Here is an 18,937-nt window from a genome sequence, read left to right as displayed (position 1 = left end):
CTTGGAGATCCGGGCAGTTTATATGGCTCTCATAAACTGGTCTTTCAGACTACGGGGTCTCCCTGTTCAGGTTCAGTCTGACAATGCCACAGCAGGTGCCTATATCAATCACCAGGGCGGTACCATGAGTCCGGTTGCGCAAAAAGAGGTGAATCGCATACTTGTCTGGGCAGAAAGGCATGTTCCATGCCTTTCTGAAGTCTTCATTCCAGGAGTGGAAAATTGGCAGGCGGATTTTCTGAGCCACCAGCAGTTGTGCCCAGGAGAATGGGCTCTGCACCCCGACGTGTTTTGGAACATATGTCACAGGTGGGGTACTCCAGACATAGATCTGTTTGCGTCCAGGTTCAACAGAAAACTAGACAAATTCGTGTCAAGGACAAGAGATACACTCGCTCAGGAGTCGGATGCTCTAACAGTTCCCTAGGATCAGTACAATTTGTTTTATGCCTTTCCCCTGTGCCCGCTTCTGTCGCGGTTCCTGGGAAGAGTCAAGAGGGAGACAAAGTCGGTTCTTTTGGTAGCCCGGCTTGGCCCAGGTGACCGTGGTATGCAGAGATCATGAAGTTGGCAGTAGGCAGGCCGTGGATCCTCCCTCTCCGGCCAGATCTGCTCTCACAGGGTCCAATTTACCATCCTGCTTTACACAGTCTGAATTTGATGGTTTAGCTGCTGAGACCCACATTCTGAGAGACCGTGGGCTTTCGGGGCCAGTCCTTTCTACTCTGGTCAATGCCAGAAAGCCGGCCTCCAGGCTTATTTACTACAAAATCTGGAGGGCATATGTTTTCTGGTGTGAACTCAGGGAATGGCATCCTAGAAAGTATGTCATTAGCAGGATCTTGGCCTTCCTCCAGTCAGGCCTAGAAATTAATTTGGCCGTAAGCACTATCAAGGTGCAGATTTCGGCGTTCTCAGTGTTTTTTCAGAAGCCACTGGCATCGCATTCCCTGGTGCGGGCTTTCATCCAGGGGGCTATGCGGATAAGGCCGCCGGCCAAACCTCCGGTATGCCCATGGGATCTGAATTTGGTTCTCTCAGCTTTGCAGGGGCAACCTTTTGAACCTTTGCATCAGCCTTCGTTAGTTCTTTTGACTAAAAAATTGGTTTTCTTGGTAGCCATATCCACGGCTAGAAGAGTGTCAGAACTAGCAGCTCTCTCCAGCAAAGAGCCGTATCTAATTATTCATAAGGACCGGGTAATGCCTCCCAACAGGTCCTTTCTGCCTAAGGTGGTTTCAGGATTCCATTTGAATCAAGATGTAATCCTACCATTACTTTTTCAGGACCAACAGTCCGCAGAAGAAGAATCTTTGCACACTTTGCATGTGGTAAGGGCAATCAGTATCTATCATCAGGCAACTGCTCAGATAAGGAAAACTGATTGCTTATTTATTTTGCCGGAAGGCTCTAGGAAGGGCCAGGCGGCATCAAATTCCACTCTCTCAAGGTGGATTAGACAGATTATTTCTCAGGCCTATAGTGTTAAAAGGAAGATCCCTCCTTTTCAAGTGAAAGCGCACTCAACTAGGGCTGTATGTGCTTATTGGGCAGTGCATCACCAGGCCTCCCTGGCTCAGATCTGAAAGGCTGCAACTTGGTCATCAGTCCACACATTCACCAGATTCTATCAGGTGGATGTCAGAGGGCAAGAGGATATCGCCTTTGGGCGCAGTGTACTGCAGGCTGCAGTTTAGGTCCTCCGGTCCTTGGCGGTCTATATATTATGATCTGTGTCTCCCTCCCCTCAATCTGAGCATTGCTTTGGGACATCCCACTATGTAATGAAGCTCCTGTGTCCCGTGATGTATGATCAAGAAAATAGGATTTTTATATACAGCTTACCTGTAAAATCCTTTTCTTGAGAGTACATCACGGGACACAGAGCTCCCGCCCCTCTTGGGTTTTACGTGGTTTCCTATTGCTTTGCTACAAAACTGAGGTGCCTCCCATATGGGAGGGGTTATATAGGGGAGGAATTCTCCTTAATTGGGGGTTAACCAGTGTCCAATCACCAGAGGTGCCTATATAACCCACTATATAATAAAGCTCCTGTGTCCCGTGATGTACTCTCAAGAAAAGGATTTTCCAGGTAAGCTGTACATAAAAATCGTATTTTTTATGTTGTTGGCGTTGACCTGTTTTTTTTCGCTTGTTTCCCAAGATGACCATCTTGGCGTTTGTCAAGAGGGTTGAGAGTGCCCAAAGAAAGTGCCTACGGCCAAATCACAAGTAAAGTGCCCGATCTTGTCTGATCTCGGAGGCTAAGCATTGTCGGGCCTGATTAGTAACTGGATGGGAGATCGACTGGGAATACCAGGTGCCGTAGGCTTCTTTTTATGTTGTTGGCGTTGACATGTTTTTTTTTTTCCCACTTGTTTCCCAAGGTGACCATCTTGGCATTTGTCAAGAGGGCTGAGAGAGCCCAAAGAAATCTCCTACGGCCACATCACTGATCTCAGAGGCTAAGCAGGGTCCGGCCTAAATAGTATATAATTACAGGTGCAATAGGAATCTTTTTATATTGTTGGCTTTGACATGTTTTTTTTCCGCTTGTTTCCCAAGGGGACCATTTTAGCATCTGTCAAGAGTTTTGAGTATGTCCCGAAGCGTTAGCCTAAGGCCACATCACCCTGAAAGCGCCCGATCTCAGAGGCTAAGCAGGGTCAGGGTCAGATGTGAGACCGCCAGGGTCTATGTTGTTGGCGTTGACCTGTTTTTTTTTCACTTGTTTCCCAAGATGACCATCTTGGCATTTGTCAAGAGGGTTGAGAGTGTCTGAATAGAACACCTATGGCCACATCACCCTGAAAGCTCTCATCTGATCTCGGAGGCCTAGCAGTGTACTGCCTGGTTAATACCTGTATGGGAGACCATCTGTGAATACCAGGTCCCGTAGGCTTCTTTTTATGTTGTTGGCATTGACCTGTTTATTTTCGCTTGTTTCCCAAGGTGACCATCTTGGTGTTTAACAAGAGGGTTGAGAGATCCCAAAGAGATCACCTATGGCCTCATCACCCTGAAAGCACCCGATCTCATCTGATCTCAGAGGCTAAGCAGTGTCGGGCCTGGTTAGTACCAGGATGGGAGAACGTCTGGGAATAACAGGTGCCGTAGGCTTCTTTTTATGTTGTTGGCCTTGACCTGTTTTTTTTTTCACTTGTTTCCCAAGGTGACCATCTTGGCGTTTGTGAAGAGGGTTGAGAGTGCCCGAAGAGATCACCTACGGCCCCATCACCCTGAAAGTGCCCAATCTCATCTGATCTGGGAGGCTAAACAGTGTCGGGCCTGGTTAGTACCTAGCTTCTTTTTATGTTGTTGGCTTTGACCTGTTTTTTTTCGCTTGTTTCTCAAGGCGACCATATTGGCGTTTGTCAAGAGGGTTGGGCATTTCTTGAAGAGAACACTTACGGCCACATAACCCTGAAAGCACCCGATCTCGTCTGATTTCAGAGGCTAAACAGCGTCAGGCCTGGTTAGCACCTGGATGGGAGACTGCCTGGGAAGACCAGGTGCCATAGAAGGATCTGGCCTGGTTAGTGTCTTGATTGGGAGATCGCCTGGGAATACCGGATGCCGTAGGCTTTTTTTTATATTGTTGGCTTTGACCTGCTTTTTTTAGCTTGTTTCCCAAGGTGACCATCTTGGCCTTTGTCAAGAGGCTTCAGAGTGCCCAAAGAGAGTGCCTACGGCCAAATCACCCTGAAAGAGCCCAATCTCATCTGATCTCAGAGGCTAAGCAGCGATGGGCCTGGTTAGTACCTGGATGGGAGATAGCCTGGGAATACCAGGTGCCGTAGGCTTCTCATTATGTTGTCGGCGTTGACCTATTTTTTTTCCCTTGTTTCCCAAGGTGACCATCTTGGCATTTGTCAAGAGGGTTGAGAGCGCACAAAGAAAATGCTTATGGGCACAACACCCTGAAAGCGCCCAATCTCGTCTGGTCTCAGAGGCTAAGCAGGGTTGGGCCTGGTTTGTACCTGGATGGGAGACCGCATGGGTTTTCCAGATGCCGCAGGCTTCTTTTTATGTTGCGGGTGTTGACCTGTTTTTTTTCGCTTGTTTCCCAAAGTGATCATCTTGGCATTTGTCAAGAGGGTTGAGAGTGCCTAAAGAGATCGCTTACAGCCACATCACCCTGCAAGCATCCTATCTCTTCTGATCTCGGAGGCTAAGAAGGGTTGGGCCTAGTTAGTACTTGAATGGGAGACGGGCTTGGAATACCAGGTGCCGTATTCTTCTTTTTATGTTGTTGGCGTTGACCTGTTTTTTTTCGCTTGTTTTCCAGGGTGACTATCTTGGCATTTTTCAAGAGGGATGAGAGTGCCCAAAGAGATTGCCTATGAGCACATCACCCTGAAAGTGCCCAATCTCCTCTGATCTCAGAGGCTAGAAAGGTTCGCGCCTTGTTAATACCTGGATGGGAGACCGCCTGGGAATATTAGGTGTTGTAGGCTTCTTTTTATGTTGTTGGCGTTGACTTGTTTTTTTTGTTTGTTTCCCAAGGTGACCATCTTGGCATTTGTCAAGAGGGTTGAGCGTGCCTGAAAAAAATCTACTATGGCCGCATCACCCTGAAAGAGCCCAATCTCATTTGATCTCAGAGGCTAAGCAGGGTTGGGACCTGGTTAGTACCTGGGTGGGAGACCGCCTGGGATTTCTCAATGCCATAGGCTTTTTTTTTAAGTTGTTGGCATTGACTTATTTTTTTTTTGCTTGTTTCCCAAGGTGACCATCTTGGCGTTTGTCAAGAGGGTTGAAAGTGCCTGAAGACATTGCCTACGGGCACATCACCCTAAAAGCACCCGATCTCGTTTGATGTTGGAGGCTAAGAAGAGTCGGGCCTTGTTAGTACCTGGATGGGAGACCGCCTGGGAATACCAGGTGTCGTAAGCTTCTTTTAATGTTGTTGGCGTTGACCTGTTTTTATTTCGCTTGTTTCCCAAGGTGACCATCTTGGTGTTTGTCAAGAGGGTTGAGAGTGCCTGAAAAGATTGCCTATGGCCACATCACTCTGAAAGCACCCAATCTCGTCTGATCTTGGAGGCTAAGAAGAGTCAGGCCTGGTTAGTACCTGGATGGGAGACCACCTGGGAATACCAGTTATTGTAGGCTTCTTTTTATGTTGTTGACGTTGATTCGTTTGTTTTTTTTCGCTTGTTTCCTAAGGAGACCATCTTGGCATTTGTCAAGAGGGTTGAGAGTGCCCAAAGAGATCGCTTACAGCAGCAACACCCTGAAAGAGCCCTATCTCTTCTCATCTCGGAGGCTAAGAAGGGTTTGGCCTAGTTAGTACTTGGATAGTAGATGGTGTTGGAATACCAGGTGCCGTATTCTTCTTTTTATGTTGTTGACATTGACCTGTTTTTTTCCGCTTGTATCTCAAGGTGACTATCATGGCATTTGTCAAGAGGGTTGAGAGTGCACAAAGAGATTGCCTATGGGCACATAACCCTGAAAGCGCCCGATCTCCTCTGATCTCAGAGGCTAAACAGGGTTGGGCCTTGCTAGTACCTGGATTGGAGACCACCTGGGAATACTAGGTGCCGTAGGCTTCTTTCTATGTTGTTGGCGTTGACTTGTTTTTGTTTTGTTTGTTTACCAAGTTGACCATCTTGGTGTTTGTCAAGAGGGTTGAGAGTGCCTGAAGAGCTCGCCTATGGCCACATAACCCTGAAAGCACCAGATCTCGTCTGATCTCAGAGGCTAAACAGGGTCTGGGCCTTGTTAATACCCGGATGGCAGACCACCTGGGAATACTAGGTGCTGTAGACTTCTTCTTATGTTGTTGGCGTTGACTTGTTTTTTTTGTTAGTTTCCCAAGGTGACCATCTTGGGGTTTGTCAAGAGGGTTAAAAGTGCCAGAAGAGATTGCCTACGGGCACATCACCCTGAAAGCACCCGATCTCGTTTGATGTTGGAGGCTAAGAAGAGTCAGGCCTGGTTAGTACCTGGATGGGAGACCACCTGGGAATACCAGTTATTGTAGGCTTCTTTTTATGTTGTTGACGTTGATTCGTTTGTTTTTTTTCGCTTGTTTCCCAAGGAGACCATCTTGGCATTTGTCAAGAGGGTTGAGAGTGCCCAAAGAGATCGCTTACAGCAGCAACACCCTGAAAGAGCCCTATCTCTTCTCATCTCGGAGGCTAAGAAGGGTTGGGCCTAGTTAGTACCTGGATGGGATATGGCGTTGGAATACCAGGTGCCGTATTCTTCTTTTTATGTTGTTGACATTGACCTGTTTTTTTTCGCTTGTATCTCAAGGTGACTATCTTGGCATTTGTCAAGAGGGTTGAGAGTGCACAAAGAGATTGCCTATGGGCACATAACCCTGAAAGCGCCCGATCTCCTCTGATCTCAAAGGCTAAACAGGGTTGGGCCTTGCTAGTACCTGGATTGGAGACCACCTGGGAATACTAGGTGCCGTAGGCTTCTTTCTATGTTGTTGGCGTTGACTTGTTTTTGTTTTGTTTGTTTACCAAGTTGACCATCTTGGTGTTTGTCAAGAGGGTTGAGAGTGCCTGAAGAGCTCGCCTATGGCCACATAACCCTGAAAGCACCAGATCTCGTCTGATCTCAGAGGCTAAACAGGGTCTGGGCCTTGTTAATACCCGGATGGCAGACCACCTGGGAATACTAGGTGCTGTAGACTTCTTCTTATGTTGTTGGCGTTGACTTGTTTTTTTTGTTAGTTTCCCAAGGTGACCATCTTGGCGTTTGTCAAGAGGGTTAAAAGTGCCAGAAGAGATTGCCTACGGGCACATCACCCTGAAAGCACCCGATCTCGTTTGATGTTGGAGGCTAAGAAAAGTCAGGCCTTGTTAGTACCTGGATGGGAGACCGCCTGGGAATTCCAGGTGTCATAGGCTTCTTTTTATGCTGTTGGCGTTGACCTGTTTTTATTTCGCTTGTTTCCCAAGGTGACCATCTTGGTGTTTGTCAAGAGGGTTGTGAGTGCCTGAAGAGATTGCCTATGGCCACATCACTCTGAAAGCACCCAATCTCGTCTGATCTTGGAGGCTAAGAAGAGTCAGGCCTGGTTAGTACCTGGATGGGAGACCACCTGGGAATACCAGTTATTGTAGGCTTCTTTTTATGTTGTTGGCGTTGATTAGTTTTTTTCGCTTGTTTCCCAAGGTGACCATCTTGGCATTTGTCAAGAGGCTTGAGAGTGCCCAAAGAGATCGCTTACAGCAGCAACACTCTGAAAGAGCCCTATCTCTTCTCATCTCGGAGGCTAAGAAGGGTTGGGCCTAGTTAGTACCTGGATAGGAGATGGCGTTGGAATACCAGGTGCCGTATTCTTCTCTTTATGTTGTTGACATTTACCTGTTTTTTTTCGCTTGTATCTCAAGGTGACTATCTTGGTATTTGTCAAGAGGGTTGAGAGTGCCCAAAGAGATTGCCTATGGGCACAAAACCCTGAAAGCGCCCGATCTCCTCTGATCTCAGAGGCTAAACAGGGTCGGGCCTTGCTAGTACCTGGATTGGAGACCACCTGGGAATACTAGGTGCAGTAGGCTTCTTTTTATGTTGTTGGCGTTGACTTGTTTTTGTTTTGTTTGTTTACCAAGGCGACCATCTTGGTGTTTGGCAAGAGGGTTGAGAGTGCCTGGAGAGCTCGCCTATGGCCACATAACCCTGAAAGCACCAGATCTCGTCTGATCTCAGAGACTAAACAGGGTCGGGCCTTGTTAATACCCGGATGGGAGGCCACCTGGGAATACTAGGTGCTGTAGACTTCTTCTTATGTTGTTGGCGTTGACTTGTTTTTTTTTGTTTGTTTCCCAAGGTGACCATCTTGGCGTTAGTCAAGAGGGTTGAGAGTGCCTGAAGAAATCTCCTATGGCCACATCACCCTGAAAGAGCCCAATATCATCTGATCTCAGAGGCTAAGCAGGGTTGGGACCAGTTTAGTACCTGGATGGGAGACCGCCTGGGATTTCCAGATGCCGTAGTCTTCTTTTTATGTTGTTGCCGTTGACCTATTTTTTCCCGCTTGTTCCCAAGGTGACCATCTTGGCGTTTGTCAAGAGAGTTGAGAGTGCCTGAAGATATTGGCTACGGCCACATCACCCTGAATCTGTTCCCTCTCATCTGATCTTGGAGGCTAAGCAGGGTCGGGCCTGGTTAATGCCTGGATGGGAGACCACCTGGGAATACCAGGTGTCGTAGGCTTCTTTTTATTTTTTCAAATATAATTTTTTCTCCAAACAGGGGAAGGCGGTCCCCCGAGTACATAATGCAACAGAAAAATACAAAGCAAAAAGCAGCTGAACAATACTTGATACTGGTATATTTGCAACTGTGAGTCTGCCTTCCATCAATCATAATGATTCGAGGCACGGATAAAGTACTGTACCAAGATCCAGGGTCACACAAACCCCAGGTCCCTCCGGCATAATCCATCCAGAGGGGGGTGTGGGGCCGTCATTGCCAATTTTCCACTTTTTCCAAAAGAGGGGGTGAGAGATAGGGGAGGAAGGCATAAAAGAGAAGGGGTGAAAGATCAGGAAAGAAGAAAATGGGACGAGGCACGATGGCAGCCACTGCCCAAGGGGCCAGTCAAGGAAAGCTCAGAGCACTAAGGCGATAGCAGGCGACATCCTTCCAGCGAGAATATAAAGGTATTCCAGATGTCCCAGGTTTGTTTGAAATGTAATGAAAGGGGGGGAACATTTTTTCCAATAGAGAGGGATGCAGGATTTTGCCACATTTATCACATGCTGTAAAATTGATTTTTTGTACTTCTTAATGGGAATCTGTGAATGGTGCAAGAGAAAGAATGCAGCCTCTTCCGGGATGGAGAAGTCTGTGAATTTTTGTGTTATGCATCGGATCTCTGTCCAGAAGTCCACCAAGCTGGGGCAGGACCAAAAAATGTGGAGCAACGTGCCCTCTTCTTCTCCACACCTCCAGCATATGTTCGAGGAAGAGGGGAAACATTTATGCAGCTTTGATGGTGTCAAATACCACCTGGTGAGAAGTTTAAAATTCGTCTCCTGTATCTTCGTGCACAGCGAGGTTTTGAGAGCCAAAGTGATAATGCGTTGTCTCTGTGCTGGGGAAAACAAGCAATTAAGGTCTTTTTCCCAGTTGGACAGACAGGTTAAGTGTGGGTGATCTGTTTGAGAGAGAATGTGGGCCAAAGGGCCTTCGCTCCTGCATAGAGTCTCAAACTCCATCTGAGGGCGGGCGAAAGTTTGAGGATTGGGAATGGAATGGAGAAAATGATGTCATTGCGCGCTCTCCAAAAAGGCTGTTGGAAAAGCCCTGTCGGATCTCTTAGGGTTGAAAAAGAAGGCCATTTTCCATCAATGGCGAATTTAGACGCATGGTCTAGGTTGGAATTTCTAAGTGGGTCCCCGGTTCAAAGTTCGGATGGCCACATATAGGGAATAAGGGGGAAGTCAAAGACGTGAGTGTGTTTTGGGTAGCGATCAGGTGACTGACTTTCAACGAAGCCCCTATAGTGGGATGTGACGTCAATTCTGTGGGTAAATCCTTATAGCACCACATGGCGCTTCTTAGCGGAATTCGGGAGTGAGATTGTTCTAGTTGCACCCAGAGCTTAGAAAGTTTGTTTCGATGCCAGTCCAATACACGCCCCAGATGGGAGGCCAGGTAGTAGCGTCGCAAGTCAGGGAGAACCAACCCTCCCTGTTGTTTAGACAATGTCAGCTGTGACCGCTTAAGTCTGGGATTTTTCTGGGCCCAGTTAAATTGAGTGAGCAGGGATTGAGCTTGCTTAAAAAATGGGACTGGAATCTGGATCGGGAGAGCTTGGAAAAGATAGGTAAATTTAGGGAGTATGTTCATTTTAATGAGATTGCATCTCCTGAACCAGGAATGGAGGCCAGAATGCCACCCGTGAAGCAAACTGCGGATCTTACTGACAAGGGGTGCCAGCATCCGTTCACTCAGACCTATATGGCGAAAGAAAATGCTGGGCAGAACGCTGTGACAGAAAATGCTGGGCAGAAAATGCTGGGCAGAACGCTGTGACAGAAATGCTGGACAGAACGTTGTGACAGAAATGCTGGATAGAACGTTGTGACAGAAATGCTGGGCCGAACGCTGTGACAGAAAATGCTGGGCCGAACACTGTGACAGAAAATGCTGGGCAGAACGCTGTGACAGAAAAACGCAGGCAGAACTCTGTGACAGAAAAACGTAGGCAGAACGCTATGACAGAAAAACGCTGGCAGAACGCTATGACAGAAAAACGCTGGCAGAACGCTTATGACAGAAAAAACGCTGGCAGAACGCTATGACAGAAAAACGCTGGAAAACGCTATGACAGAAAACGCTGGAACAACGCTATGACAGAAAAACGCTGGCAAAACACTATAACAGAACGCTACTACAGAAAATTGCTGATGGAAGCAATATAACACCGACCAAAGAAAACCAACAAGTAAAGCAGGAACCTGGGTGGACTGAGATCCTCCATCACTTCAGCAGAGGTGCCAGTCTGCACTGCGGGGAGGAAAGGAGCAACAGGTGGGTGACATCCCATCCCCCTTCCGAGCACCAGCACACAGAGAGATGCACAACTTAGGCAGCCGACCGATACCACCCCCCCCCTCACATGAGCAAGGGGAGAGAGGATCCCGCTGCTGACCGCCGACCATCCCCCCCCGGCCGCCATGCGAGCAAGGGGAGAGAGGATCCAGCGGGCGGCCGATCACCAGGCGGGCTCCCAGCAGCCCCGCCGATCACACCCTCCCCCAAGGGAGAAGCAGCCGATGGCCGCCACGTGGAGCCCCCACCGGAGGAATCGGCAGGCGGACGGAGCACAATACACATGGGGAGAGAGAGGAGCTGGGGCGACCGATCACCCCCCCTCCCCACACTGGAAGAAACGGCGGGCGGCTGGACATGGCAAACGTGGGGAGAGAGAGGAGCTGGGGTGACCGATCACCCCCCCTCCCCACACTGGAAGAAACAGGCGGCTGGACATGGCAAACGTGTGGAGAGAGAGGAGCTGGGGCGACCGATCACCCCCCCTCCCCACACTGGAAGGAACGGCGGGCGGGTGGACAGAGCAAACATGTGGGGAGAGAGAGGAGCTGGGGCGGCCGAACGCCGAACACCCCCCTCTCCCCGCTCTCCACCAGCATGAATGTAGAGAAGTGAGTGGTGGGGGATAGATGGACAGCCCTTTCCCCATGAGCTGCCTCCACCTAGAAATCACCAACCCAGGCCCTGACAGAGGAGGAGGGTTAAATAGTCCCTCAGACTCCTCCCACAAATACAGGCTGGCCTGCGGCCAGCCTTCCCACTTGTCAAGAGGGTTGAGAGTGCCTGAAGAGATTGCCTATGGCCACATCACTCTGAAAGCACCCAATCTCGTCTGATCTTGGAGGCTAAGAAGAGTCAAGCCTGGTTAGTACCTGGATGGGAGACCACCTGGGAATACCAGTTATTGTAGGCTTCTTTTTATGTTGTTGGCATTGATTTGTTTGTTTGTTTTTCGCTTGTTTCCCAAGGTGACCATCTTGGCATTTGTCAAGAGGGTTGAGAGTGCCCAAAGAGATCGCTTAAAGCAGCAACACTCTGAAAGAGCCCTATCTCTTCTCATCTCTGAGGCTAAGAAGGGTTGGGCCTAGTTAGTACCTGGATAGGAGATGGTGTTGGAATACCAGGTGCCGTATTCTTCTTTTTATGTTGTTGACATTGACCTGTTTTTTTTCGCTTGTATCTCAAGGTGACTATCTTGGCATTTGTCAAGACGGTTGAGAGTGCCCAAAGAGATTGCCTATGGGCACATAACCCTGAAAGCGCCCGATCTCCTCTGATCTCAGAGGCTAAACAGGGTTGGGCCTTGCTAGTACCTGGATTGGAGACCACCTGGGAATACTAGGTGCCGTAGGCTTCTTTTTATGTTGTCGGCATCTGGATGGGATTTCCAAATGCCGTAGTCTTCTTTTTATGTTGTTGCCGTTGACCTATTTTTTTCTGCTTGTTCCCAAGGTGACCATCTTGGCGTTTGTCAAGAGAGTTGAGAGTGCCTGAAGATATTGGCTACGGCCACATCACCCTGAATCTGTTCCATCTCGTCTGATCTTGGAGGCTAAACAGGGTCGGGCCTGGTTAATGCCTGGATGGGAGACCACCTGGGAATACCAGGTGTCGTAGGCTTCTTTTTTTTTCAAATATAATTTTTTCTCCAAACAGGGGAAGACGGTCCCCCGAGTACATAATGCAACAGAAAAATACAGAGCAAAAAGCAGCTGAACAATACTTGATACCGGTATATTTGCAACTGTGAGTCTGCCTTCCATCAATCATAATGATTCGAGGCAAGGATAAAGTACTGTACCAAGATCCAGGGTCACACAAACCCCAGGTCCCTCTGGCATAATCCATCCATAGGGGGGTGTAGGGCCGTCATTCCCAATTTTCCACTTTTTCCAAAAGAGAGAGGGGGTGGAGGGGGTGAGAGATAGGGGAGGAAGGCAGAAAAGAGACGGGGTGAAACATCAGGAAAGGAGAAGAGGGGACAAGACATGATGGCAGCAACTGCCCAAGGGGCCAGTCAAGGAAAGCTCAGAGCACTAAGGCGATATCCTTCCAGCGAGAATATAAAGGTATTCCAGATTTCCCAGGTTTGTTTAAAAAATTCTTGTTTACCTTGTGATGTGAGGATCAAGTCCTCCATTTTTTTAATGTCCTCTATTTTCCTAAGCCAGTGAGTAATGAAAGGGGGGGAACATTTTTTCCAATAGAGAGGGATGCAGGATTTCGCCGCATTTATCACATGCCATAAAATTGATTTTTTTGTACTTCTTAATGGGAATCTGTGAATGGTGCAAGAGAAAGAATGCAGCCTCTTCCGGGATGGAGAAGTCTGTGAATTTTTGTGTTATGCATCGGATCTCTGTCCAGAAGTCCACCAAGCTGGGGCAGGACCAAAAAATGTGGAGCAACGTGCCCTCTTCTTCTCCACACCTCCAGCATATGTTCGAGGAAGAGGGGAAACATTTATGCAGCTTTGATGGTGTCAAATACCACCTGGTGAGAAGTTTAAAATTCGTCTCCTGTATCTTCCTGCACAGCGAGGTTGCTGGGGAAAACGAGCAATTAAGGTCCTTTTCCCAGTTGGACAGACAGGTTAAGTGTGGGTGATCTGTTTGAGAGAAAATGTGGGCCAAAGGGCCTTCGCTCCTGCATAGAGTCTCAAACTCCATCTGAGGGCGGGCGAAAGTTTGAGGATTGGGAATGGAATGGAGAAAATGATGTCATTGCGCCGCTCTCCAAAAAGGCAGTTGGAAAAGCCCTGTTGGATCTCTTAGGGTTGAGAAAGAAGGCCATTTTCCATCAATGACGAATTTAGACGCATGGTCTAGGTTGGAATTTCTACGTGGGTCCCCTGTTCAAAGTTCGGATGGCCACGTATAGGGAATAGGGGGGAAGTCAAAGACGTGAGTGTGTTTTGGGTAGCAATCAGGTGACTGACTTTCAACGAAGCCCCTATAGTGGGATGTGACGTCAATTCTGTGGGTAAATCCTTATAGCACCACATGGCGCTTCTTAGCGGAATTCGGGAGTGAGATTGTTCTGGTTGCACCCAGAGCTTAGAAAGTTTGTTTCGATGCCAGTCCAATACATGCCCCAGATGGGAGGGCCAGGTAGTAGCGTCGCAAGTCAGGGAGAACCAACCCTCCCTGTTGTTTAGACAATGTCAGCTGTGACCGCTTAAGTCTGGGATTTTTGTGGGCCCAGTTAAATTGAGTGAGCAGGGATTGAGCTTGCTAAAAAAATGGGACTGGAATCTGGATCGGGAGAGCTTGGAAAAGATAGGTAAATTTAGGGCGTATGTTCATTTTAATGAGATTGTATCTCCTGAACCAGGAATGGAGGCCAGAATGCCACCCGTGACGCAAACTGCAGATCTTACTGACAAGGGGTGGGAGGAAGTTCAACATAAATGTACGCGCGATGTCCGGTGGAATGTAAGTACCTAATATGGGTCCATTTAAAATGAAAATTGGACTGCAAGTCTAGTAACGTTTGCGGGGGGACTGCAACCCCCATGGCCTCTGATTTCAAGAAGTATCCCGTATATCTGGAATTCCCGAAGGAGATTTGGCAAGGAAACTCTGGGATTCGTCAGCGAGAACAGCATGTCATACGCGTAGGCAGATACCTTGCACTCAAAAGTACCCGTTATGTCTGAGTTTTGTCGAATTGTGGAGAGAAAGGGTTCCAATGACAATGCGAATAATAGGGGTGACAGGGGCAAACCTGTCTGGTCCCATTCCCGATGTCAAGGGGAGATGAGAGCACCCCATTCGCTTTGACTTGAGCTGAAGGGCGTGAGTATATCTTACTTATCCATGCCAGCATCCGTTCACTCAGACCTATATGGCGAAGGACCGAGAACATGAATGTCCATTTGACCCGATCAAAAGCCTTCTCGGCATCAGTACTCACGAAAAGACAAGGGGTCCCAGATGACTTTACTTTATGGACCAGGGTAAGCACCCTAATGGTGTTGTCCCTATCTTCCCTGGTGGGAATAAAACCTAACTGGTCAATCTGTATAAGGGACTGCAAGTGCTGTGCCAATCACGTGGCGAGGATTTTAGAGAATCGTTTTAGGACCGAATTTAGGAGGGAAATGGGTCTGTAGCTCCCACATAGGCCCGGGTCTTTGCCCACCTTAGGTATCAACGAGATGTGGGCTCTAAGGGTATCCTCAGGAAAATCCCCATTTGAGCTCAGAGTATTAAATAAATTCACCAAGCGCGGGCCGAGAATAGGGAGGAAGGTCTTATAGTATTGTGCGGTATATCCGTCAGGGCCCGGAGGCTTACCCACCTTCGGAGGTCCCACGGCCGTCTGGAGTTCTTCCAGTGTAATCGGGTCCTCCAAGTACTCCCGTGATTCCGATGAGAGGGTTGGTAGACCAGAAACGGTTACATATCTGTCTATATTGTCCTGTCCAGACCCTGAATCGGGCAGGTTGTAGAGATCAGAGTAAAATTTTAGCAAGCTGTTCCTTCCGTGTTCGTTTGATGCGCGCCCCATGCCTGATAAGTACCCTGCAGAATACTGACTTATGAGCCTCCCAAATTATCCCCGAGTCGCAGTCCTGCGTTTAGTTTTCTTGGAAATAAAAGTCCAATTCCCTGGTCACATCTGCTAAAACTTCCGGTATCTGGAGGAGGCTTTCATTAAGGTGCCAGAAGAGAGACCAAGGTGAGGGGTTCCTAGAGAGAGTGTAGGTAAGGGCTACAGGAGCGTGGTCAGACCAAGTAATATGGCCGATGGAGAAAGAGCTCACCAAGTGCAGTTGGTCATGTGGAATCAAGAAGAAGTCTATCCTAAAGTATGATTTGTGAGGGGAAGAGCAAAAAGAGTAGTCCCTTTCCCCAGAGTGTTGCAGACGCCAGACATCAACTAATTGGTCATTCAGTAAACACTTAGTAATCCGCTTTCTAGAGGAAATGAGGAGCGAGGAGCAAGAGGCAGAAGTGTCAACCCACCTAATATAAACTGGCCCTCCCGAAAGTCACATAATCTGTGCAGGGTAGTTCTGAGGAACGTGTCTTGGTGATCATTGGGAGCGTACACAGTGGCAAATGTAAAAAGGAGCTCTCCAATGTGGCCCCTAAGAAAAAGATATCGACCCCCAGGGTCCCCCAGAGAATCCTGGAGAACCCAGGGGAGCCTGCTAGAGATCAGAATGGAGACTCCCTTGGTCTTAGAGGAGGGGTTAGTAGAATGGTAGACCTTAGGGAAGGATCTCGACCATAGAAAGGGGAGGCTAGTATTATTAAAATGTGTTTCTTGCATAAAGGCCACATCAGTACGGGAAGTCTTCAGTTCTCACAGGAGGATCAGCCGTTTTTCAGGGGAATTCAGTCCCTTAACGTTTAGAGAGGTGACCTTGACTGAGTCTGCCATCGCTCCTCAGGGAGGGGGAGGTGGACGTCAGAGAAAAGCAAAGAAAGTTGAACCAAGGTAGGTATTGGATAGGAAATGGATGGCGGGAACTAAGGAGGAGAAAGGAAGGCCAAATGAAAGGAAAGGTAAGGGGAAAAAGAGGCCGGGCACCTCAACCCCAGGGGGAGAGAGAAATTAAGGGTTGTCTGCACTCAACAGTACAGGAAGGGTATACTAAAACAGCACAATTATGCTATAGCGCTTACCAGATGTACACTGGGTTTAAAGCGCCGTCCTACTTGGGTTGGTGGGTAGACAGGTCAGAGAGGGAGCCCCCGGATCCCAGTCCCCCCAGTCCTGGCAGTGGTAAATGTCACGTCTGATACCGGTATGCAAATAAAAGACAATCAGTAACATCATAGAACCAAAAAACAATAGTATAATCAAAACCGAGGTAGAGCATATAACTATCAGCACTGAGGGGTCTCCTCGGCTCGCCCTAAACGTAGGCATGCATGAGGGAGCCCGTCACAACAGAAAAGGCATCACAGAATGGGATCCACCACCCCCCGTCTGATACCCCAAAAGTACACATGCAGCCCCCGAACAAATGCATTTCTCCCTTTGGCAGATTGTCCTCTCCTTACCCCCTCTCCCCCGTCCACACCCCAGGGGATAAGGGGGAGGGAAGGGGGGAAAAAGGGAGGAAGGGGCAAAAGGGGGAGGGAAATGGGGGAGGGAAGGGGGAAAGGAGGGAGGGAAGGGAAGGAGGGAAGGGGGGGAAGGGGGGAGGGAAGGAGGGGCATCTAGGGAGAGGGGACAAACATACGGAAATGTCAAGTCCTTTAGCGCACTCACACCAGCAGCCACCCGGACCCCATAAATTTCAATTCCTCCCCTCCATGGTCACCACATCAAGATGAAAGAGGAGCAGCCCTGGTCGGTGCATGGAAAATCCGGCAGGCAAGGGGCTGGGGCCACCATCCCTCCATCCAATGGGAGACTTCACCCGAGCAGCAGTCCTGGGGCCCGCCAATTAGTGTCTCTCCTGCATCCCCATTGGGGGCTGTGTAGAGCATCCAGAGGGAGGCTGGGACCGCCCAAACAGTAAGGGGTAAATTCTCCAGGGGGGTCCAGAGTCAAACTGGAGGGAAGCAGTGTCTCGTACCAATAGGCTCAATAAATAAGTCATCCAGGGTGTCCCCAAAAGCTGCAGAAGGCAATGTCGGCAAAGAGTAGGTGGGGGCCAGAGGGGGGGGGGAAGAGGGGCGCAACCAGGGGGAGGGGACACATATGCGGGAATGTCAAGCCCTTCCAGTACAGCGCACTAGGTATCACTCAGACCCCCCAAAGTGCAACTCCCCCCTTTAAGGTCAAGATTCCAGAAGGGAAGATGAGCGGAACTGGTCTGTACATGAAAGAACCTGCTGCCAAGGGGTTGGGGCCATCATCCCTTCCTCCAATGGGAGATGCCACTGGCATGACAGCCCCATGTCCTGTCAAGTGGTGCCCCTCCGACAATGTCGTCGGGGTATATGTGGAGCATCCAGGGGGAGGCAGGGACCACCCAAACAGTGAGGGGTAAAGCCTCCTCCAGGAGGATAGCGCTGTCTTGTACAGTTAGTTAATTAGACAAGTCATCCAGTATGTTCCTGTGAGCAGCGGAAGGAAAGGTCGGTAAGGATTATGAATGGGTGGGGGCCAGGGAGTGCATAAAACTGCCACCAGATGACCGGGGCAGAGAGGGAAAGGGGATGAAAGGTGGTAGGTGGGGGGGTGAGGAGTGTCCCTCATATTACTCACGTCGGCCATTCCTTGAATCTGAGCGCTCTGCATACCCAGGACATTCTTCTGTATAATCTAGCCTATCTGTATACATTAGCCTGTCTTTTGTACACATTAGCCTCTCTGTATCAACTAGCAGGTCCTCTGTATACACTAGTCCGTATGTATACACTAGACAGGCTTGGTTACACAGACTTGCTAGTGTATACAGACGTACTAGTGTATACAGAGGACCGGCTAGTATATATAGACAAGCTAGTGTATACAGATAGACTAGATTATACAGAAGAACGTCCTGGGTATGCAGAGATGGAGGCTAGGGTATACAGAGAGAGAGAGGCTAGAGTATGCTAGTGTATACAGACGAACTAGTGTATACAGAAGACTGGCTAGTTTATATAGAGAGGCTAATGTGTGCAAAAGAAAGGCTAGTGTATACAAATAGGCTAGATTATAGAGAAGAACGCCCTGGGTATGCAGAGATGGAGGCTAGGGTATACAGAGAGCGAGGCTGGGTTACACAGAGAGGGTGGTTTATGCAGACTTGCTAGTGTATACAGACGGACTAGTGTATATAGAGAGGCTTGGGTATACAGAGAGCTAATGTATAAAGAGAAGCTAGTGTATACAAAAGACATGCAAGGGTATACAGAGGGGGGCGTGTCCGGATGTGAAAGGCGACGGACGTCTAAGTGGAGAACTCCTGACATCCTGAACTCAATCCTTCTCAATCCTTCTTTTTCAAAGCCCTAAAACGGCCGGAGGCCCTACCTCCTTGCTCTGCTCCGTGGCCTGCTGCAGTCCGTGGCTCCATTGGGCGGATTCTGACCCGCGATCGGCTGGGAGCCTGCGTGCTAGTGGCAGCCGCCATCTTCCAGGCCTGTGCTCTGCAAGCAGCTCCTTTCCTGGACCAGCGGTGCGGTAAGGGACCCCCCCTTGTCCTCCAGCCAGCTTCCCTGCACCTCCGGTGGGGCCTCGTGGCCTGCGGGACCCCCAGTGCCGCCCGTCAAGGCCGCGGCCTGGTGTGGCCTAGTGCGGCCTAGTAGAGCCTCCAGCCTACCGGATTTTCCTACACCACCGGCCGCCGGACAGCGGCCGGCGTCGGTTGCTGGGACACGATCGCTGCCACCCTGCCAACCCTCCATCCTCCTGCTCCAACCGCTGTTTTGCTGGGCCTAGTCTTGGGCCCTGCACCCTGTCCGGCGGCCATCTTGGTACAACCGGCTGCGGCCTGGAATCCTCCCCTAGCCTCCTGGAC

At 49.3% G+C, this 18,937-nt stretch overlaps 16 pseudogenes; all 16 read left to right on the top strand.

Annotated features, from left to right (window-relative positions):
• The first annotated feature begins 2,213 nt into the window (after positions 1–2,213).
• On the top strand, positions 2,214–2,332 carry LOC143956581 (5S ribosomal RNA; annotated as a pseudogene).
• Positions 2,333–3,001: 669 nt separating this feature from the next.
• LOC143954827 (5S ribosomal RNA) lies at positions 3,002–3,120 on the top strand (annotated as a pseudogene).
• Positions 3,121–3,684: 564 nt separating this feature from the next.
• Positions 3,685–3,803, top strand: LOC143943540 (5S ribosomal RNA; annotated as a pseudogene).
• A 974-nt stretch (positions 3,804–4,777) lies between these two features.
• Positions 4,778–4,896, top strand: LOC143948045 (5S ribosomal RNA; annotated as a pseudogene).
• A 100-nt stretch (positions 4,897–4,996) lies between these two features.
• On the top strand, positions 4,997–5,115 carry LOC143955211 (5S ribosomal RNA; annotated as a pseudogene).
• A 321-nt stretch (positions 5,116–5,436) lies between these two features.
• Positions 5,437–5,555, top strand: LOC143946640 (5S ribosomal RNA; annotated as a pseudogene).
• A 100-nt stretch (positions 5,556–5,655) lies between these two features.
• LOC143946873 (5S ribosomal RNA) lies at positions 5,656–5,775 on the top strand (annotated as a pseudogene).
• A 98-nt stretch (positions 5,776–5,873) lies between these two features.
• On the top strand, positions 5,874–5,992 carry LOC143951240 (5S ribosomal RNA; annotated as a pseudogene).
• Positions 5,993–6,313: 321 nt separating this feature from the next.
• Positions 6,314–6,432, top strand: LOC143951019 (5S ribosomal RNA; annotated as a pseudogene).
• A 100-nt stretch (positions 6,433–6,532) lies between these two features.
• Positions 6,533–6,652, top strand: LOC143946862 (5S ribosomal RNA; annotated as a pseudogene).
• A 317-nt stretch (positions 6,653–6,969) lies between these two features.
• Positions 6,970–7,088, top strand: LOC143955197 (5S ribosomal RNA; annotated as a pseudogene).
• Positions 7,089–7,623: 535 nt separating this feature from the next.
• On the top strand, positions 7,624–7,742 carry LOC143949028 (5S ribosomal RNA; annotated as a pseudogene).
• Positions 7,743–8,059: 317 nt separating this feature from the next.
• Positions 8,060–8,178, top strand: LOC143953560 (5S ribosomal RNA; annotated as a pseudogene).
• Positions 8,179–11,318: 3,140 nt separating this feature from the next.
• Positions 11,319–11,437, top strand: LOC143954155 (5S ribosomal RNA; annotated as a pseudogene).
• A 322-nt stretch (positions 11,438–11,759) lies between these two features.
• Positions 11,760–11,878, top strand: LOC143946629 (5S ribosomal RNA; annotated as a pseudogene).
• A 147-nt stretch (positions 11,879–12,025) lies between these two features.
• On the top strand, positions 12,026–12,144 carry LOC143951792 (5S ribosomal RNA; annotated as a pseudogene).
• The last annotated feature ends 6,793 nt before the right edge of the window (positions 12,145–18,937 follow it).

This window comes from Lithobates pipiens, unplaced genomic scaffold (genome assembly GCF_037356315.1).
Source record: "Lithobates pipiens isolate NorthernLeopardFrog02 unplaced genomic scaffold, aLitPip1_a1.2 Scaffold_10, whole genome shotgun sequence".
Taxonomy (NCBI): Eukaryota; Metazoa; Chordata; class Amphibia; order Anura; family Ranidae; genus Lithobates; species Lithobates pipiens.
This window is presented reverse-complemented; position numbering and strand designations above follow the sequence as displayed.